This window comes from Delphinapterus leucas, chromosome 6 (assembly GCF_059928025.1).
Source record: "Delphinapterus leucas isolate spDelLeu-1000000601 "Yukka" chromosome 6, BTC_Dleu_Yukka2, whole genome shotgun sequence".
NCBI lineage: Eukaryota > Metazoa > Chordata > Mammalia > Artiodactyla > Monodontidae > Delphinapterus > Delphinapterus leucas.
In genome coordinates, this window is record NC_143134.1 from 14,456,324 (window position 1) to 14,462,074 (window position 5,751).

Here is a 5,751-nt window from a genome sequence, read left to right on the forward strand (position 1 = left end):
ATTTCCACTTTGGTGATCGCATTGGACCCAGACCACACCTCAGCTGTGGTACTTACTTACGCAAGTGTGTTATGAGTGTGCATGTCTCTCTCCTGTACCATGAGAGCTCCAGGAATGGAGGGACGGTGCCACTTTAAACTTTATGTGGAATTTAATACACCTTTACTGAATCAACACACAGGAAATGGGCAGTAATACTTCATTTACTTCAGTCTCTTTCTTGGGTTTAGTGGGGACATTTCTCACAATATTGCCTAGAGGATGTGGTTGAGTAAAGAAGTATTTTTCTTGCATAGTGTTTTCTTTTATATTTATTGTTATATATTCATTTCTAATGAGAAAGTATTTAATTACTTTTTATTTTGTTCTATGTTTATTTATTTTCTGTTTATTCTTCCAGAACAAGAAGATCATGTTTCTTGTGTTTGACTTGCTTCACATACACAATAAGCTGTATGCACATGAGTTCGCTTAAATTATTTTGCAGTAGCATGGACATATTTTCATTCATCAGACATAAATGTCATTACAATTACTAATTGTGTTGCTCAGATGTAACAGGCTTTACGATGTGCTGTGCAGGGGTGGTGCATTTATACAGGCGCAAGAGAACAAACTCATTGCTTTCCTTTTTCTCTGTACGAATCTGCCAAGAAAAACTCTGAGCTGGCTTTTAGACTTTAGTAGATTAGATTTATGGAAATTAAAAATATGTTCCTATGCAAAATGTTTCGTTAAAAGATTTTATGCTGATATCTAGTGAATTTTCAGCTTATTTAACCTAAAGTAAACCACAAAGTTCTTTCCAGAACCTCAACTAAACCCATTCTTTGGAGAAGAAAAGAAAGGAAAACAACTTTAATTTTAGGAGAGAAATTAATTTTTTAAAAAATGATTAAAGGTTTTGACTTTATTATAACATTTTCATTTCTTTTTTAGCAAGACCACTAAATTCGTCCTTTCCGTAATTTAGACACTTTTTTTTTTTTTTTTTTTTTTTCTGATACGCGGGCCTCTCACTGCTGTGGCCCCTCCCATTGCGGAGCACAGGCTCCGGTCGCACAGACTCAGCGGCCATGGCTCACGGGCCCAGCCGCTCCGCGGCATGTGGGATCCTCCCGGACCGGGGCACGAACCCGCGTCCCCTGCATCGGCAGGCGGACTCTCAACCACTGCGCCACCAGGGAAGCCCGCTAGACAAACACTTTTAATAGTCCTCCACCTCCTTGACAAATTAGAAGGGTCTAGATTTTCATAAAGTGGGGAGCCCTGTCAAAACACTTCTATGTTTGCATTTTTTTCCAGGTAAATGTCACAATACCCATAGGTCATACTTAATTTTGGATTCTTATCTAAAATTGCCTTGAAATAACTGGTAACATGGCAAAAGCTTTTCTCAAAGTATGTAACATTTAACCTTCAAACTTTGGCTGAAAACTGAAACCAATGCGAGTTTTTTTTTTTTTAATAAATTTATTTATTTATTTATGGCTGCGTTGGGTCTTCGTTGCTGCACGCAGACTTTCTCTAGCTGTGGCGAGCGGGGGCTACTCTTCATTGCGGTGCGTGGGCTTCTCATTGCGGTGGCTTCTCTTGTTGCGGAGCATGGGCTCTAGGCGCGTGGGTTCCGTAGTTGTGGCATGCAGGCTTAGTTGCTCTGTGGCATGTGGGATCTTCCCGGACCAGGGATCGATCCCGTCCCCCCTGCACTGGAAGGTGGGTTCTTAGCCACTGCGCCACCAGGGAAGTCCCCAGTGTGAGCTTTGATAGAATAAAAAGGAGAGAGAGGAAGAGGGGAAGGAGTGGAGGGGAAGAAAGGAAACACATTAAGTAGAGGACAATACCAGGTTGCTAAAATGTGATTTTTGCATTTGATTAAATCATATTTTATCAAAGCCTACTTTTCCAGTTTTAGTTATGATTCACAGTGTTATCTATGAATCACCGGCATGACCACATGCACACACGCTATGGATTACAATCAATACAAATGACGCAGGTTGCATTTCGAGTCTTCAGAACTTCTGGTTTGGTAGTTTGCCAGCTTTTTCAGGCTCCGCATGAAGGAGAAACAAAATTTCTGCAAAAGCATTTCTTTCAAAAACATGGTCCAGACTTGCATAGAACCATGGAATTTGCTAGTCAGACTACTTAAGAAATGCAACTTTTTCTGTTTTGTGCAATTTTGCGTTTGTGCTAGAATGGTTGGCCTGTACAGAGTGTATTTTTCCCCATGTGTTCCCTGAAGCGATGAGTTAAATAAGACAAGCTGTGGGCATGTTATGGTCTGATCCTGTGACTCATGTGTTGGCAGTGGTCGTGTAAACAGAGCTACTGTGTCTGAAGGTGATGGGTAGCTAGTTAACTTCCTGACAGTTCAATACGAAAACCAACTTTAAAGACTTTCAAAACAAAGACTGTTAACAAGGATTTGATTTCTCAATCTTTGAATCTCGTTATGAGATTTTTTCATTGAAATGGAAAAAAGATCTAAACTTCAAAATCAAATATACAGTATTTGGGGTTTTTAATTCCTCTGCCCCAGTCCATCCTTTTAATTTTTCAAAGTTAATTACTCTTTATCTATTTCTGGATTTCCTACATTATAGATTCCTCTAGGATATTAAAAGTCTATTTTCTTTTTTAATCACAGCTGTCCTATTGCCACGATACATAAGAGTGCTTGTTTGTCCAGAGCCCGTATTTGAATTTTATCCACTATCCCCGTAATGTCGTATAACAGCTGTTTTCTCCCAGTCTAAGATACTCAGAGTTATGAATTACACTTAGTTGTCATGTGTCTTAAGTGTCCTTTTATCTGGAATAACACCCATCAGTCTTCCTTTTTCCTCTCGTAATGCTGGCAGTTTCAAAGAGCACCTATTATTTGTAGAACGGCCATCAATTCGAGTTTCCCTGAGGTTTCCTCTGATGAGATTCAGGTTATACACGTTGTAAAAGCAAACAGATGTGACATTATATCCTGCTCAGGGCATCATATCAAGAGGCACTCGATGTCATTTGTTCCATTATTGGTGGTGTTGGCTGTGATGGTTCTGCCAGGTTTCTCCACCGTCAAGTCACTATTTCCTCCTCGGCTAATTAATACAGAATTTGAAAATAAATATTTTAAGGCAATGGAAATATCCTTTATTCCCCAAACTTTCACCTACTCTAAGCATTCATCGATAGCTTCTGCTTAAATCAATTTTTATTATAATGGTTGCAAAATGGTGATTTTTCTATCGTTCCTCCCATATTTACCAGTTGATATTCTAAAGGAGTAAGACTTCCTCCCCCACCTCCTATTTGTTTAGTTTTAATTAATTAATTAATATATATATGGATTCATGGACTCTTACTGAATTCAATGTATACACTGAATCTGTTACCATCAACATCAGGTTTCTTTCTTCAATATTTTCACACTTAAGGATACACATTCTTTCTTTGGGGGCGCCTTTTTTGGTTTTGGGTTTTTAGAAAACTAAAGGTCTAATTCACTCAAAATTCTTCAGTTTTTACAGAACCAACAGGGTGGAGTAGGGTAGGGAGAAGCGGGGCAGGCAGCCGGGAGCCGGGCTGGGCAAGGCCACACTTCTGCCTCCACCTGAGGCTGGCCCCCTGCCACATGGTTCTTCTGCCCGTCCTTTACCTCCCTGTCAGCGGGCTGGTCTCCTGCAGCGACCCCGGCCTTGGCCTTGCTCTCCTCCCCAGCTAGCCTCTCAAATATGTTGTCATAGAGCTTCTTCTCCCATTCGAGCTCCTTGCGGATCCGCTGCTGGGCCTTGGCAGCTCTGTGGTTGGGGTAGAGCTGCAGGACCTTCTGGAAGTCAGCCCGTGCCAAGTCAAAGTCGTTCACCGTCTGCTGGGCCTCTCCCTGGCGGAAGAGGCCCTTCTCATGGTTGCTGTCCGGTTCCAGGGCCTTGTTACAATTTTCAGCGGCAGCAGAGAAGGCTTGCAGCTTCAGATGACACATGGCCAGGCGAGGCCAGCCGAAGGGCCTGTGTCTTCTGTGCGTCCTCATTAGAGAAAGCCGACTCAAATTCCAGCCAGGACACGATCTCGTACCGCAGCAGAGCTTGTTTGTACTTGCCTTCCTGGAAGTCCACGGTGCCCTGCTCCTTCACTGTGGTGCTCTGCTCCAGCTTCTCTGAACTCATCTCCTGGGACTCCTTGGCCTTCCCAAAACTCTTGAGTTATACATCATACTTCAGCTCAGCATTTGGGGGGATCTGGAACTTTTCCTTCCCAACACTGCCAAAAGCATAGCTGGGCTTGAGATACACAATGGAATGTTCTCCTTTTTCCTTGCGCTGAGTGACTTTCTCCACCCCACAAGGCAGATCCACACACTCGGCCTCGCCGACCTCCCGGCGGTAAAAGATCTGGTCTTTGGAGTACCTTCCAGTGCAATCTCCCCGGCGGTGCCACTCCACCTGGAACACAAGAGTGGCCTTGGGAGGGATCTCGGGAGGGCTGGCCGCCGAACCGTAGGCGTATTCTGGCTTGCAGGGGATGTGGCACACTTCCCCCTCCTTCATGGTCGCTACAGCAATATCCCAAGCCTTGATGACTTCCCCTTTCCCCAGGTCGAAGGATAATCTGTCCTTGCGGTCCAGGCTGGAGTCGAACTTGCTGCCATCGAACAGCCAGCCCGTGTAGTGGACAGAGACTCGGTCCCCGATCATGGGCATCCCTGTGCCTGTGCCCTCTCGCTTGAGGACCTGAAGCACGCCCTCATCCTGCTTGGGGCTGATGTCCACCCCCTCAAGGGACAGCGGCGCCGACTGAGCCCCACTCTCGGAAGCCTTCGTGCCCGAGGCGGTCTTCGCGCCGTTTCCCGGGCAGCGGGCGCAGGAGGCGGGTCTTAGGCGGCCCGGGGAGTGATTGGTCCCACCGCCGCGGAGGGGGCGGGGGGAAGAGGCTAGGAGGAGCCGGCCTGCGGCGAGGGACGCGGGGTGGGGAGAACTTTCTAGAGGCGGCAGCCGGTTCGGGCTTTGGAGTTCATTTCTGCGAAAGGTGGTTTCTCGTTCGTTCCTCCCGCCTTCCGCCTGGCCCCGCCCCGGTCCTGGGACCCTGGGAATCCCTGGCCAGCCCTCGACCCCGCCACCGCGTCCCCAGCCCGTCTCCCTGGGAGTGGTTTTTATCTCAATCTTATCTTTCTTGTGCATTTTTTTCAGAACCCCTTTGCTCTCTGTGAAATTGACTCTGCTGGAATTTGGTGCTTCTTTCCCTACTTACAGGTAACCTGTAGTGTATAAGATTGTCTGTCTTCTAGTTATGCCAAAGGTGTGTTTTGTGTGGTGTTATTTATTCTTCTTGACGTTTGGAGGTTGTTTGAAGAGATTTTGCATAGGCAGCTGCCATTGCCCCAACTGCCCAGGACTCTTGGATGCAAAGACTTTTAAAAGCTGTCACTGAATTTCCTGTGAGGAATTGTCTTTTGCATAAAATGATAAAACTTGAGAAGCTATTTTTTAGTATAATGTGAAAACAATGGCATGGATCATAAGAAAATACAAAGAGGGGGAGGCAATATTCTCTCAAAAAATAAAGAACAGATGTTAGGAAAAGAATGGTGAAAAGAGTGAGAGAATTGAGGAGAAAGGAACAGAGAAATGGCCCAGTAACATGACAGACGGCCATGGAGGAAAATGGACAGTGAGACAGTGTTGAAGGCAGGTCAAAGGATTATAAAGATTGAGGATGTTTAATATTAAATGATAACTTTTTTGAAGCCACGTAAAT

General features: G+C 45.0%; 1 pseudogene; it reads right to left on the reverse strand.

The window, feature by feature from the left end:
- Positions 1–267: 267 nt before the first annotated feature.
- LOC149748846 (peptidyl-prolyl cis-trans isomerase FKBP4 pseudogene) lies at positions 268–5,261 on the reverse strand (annotated as a pseudogene).
- Between the last annotated feature and the right edge of the window lie 490 nt (positions 5,262–5,751).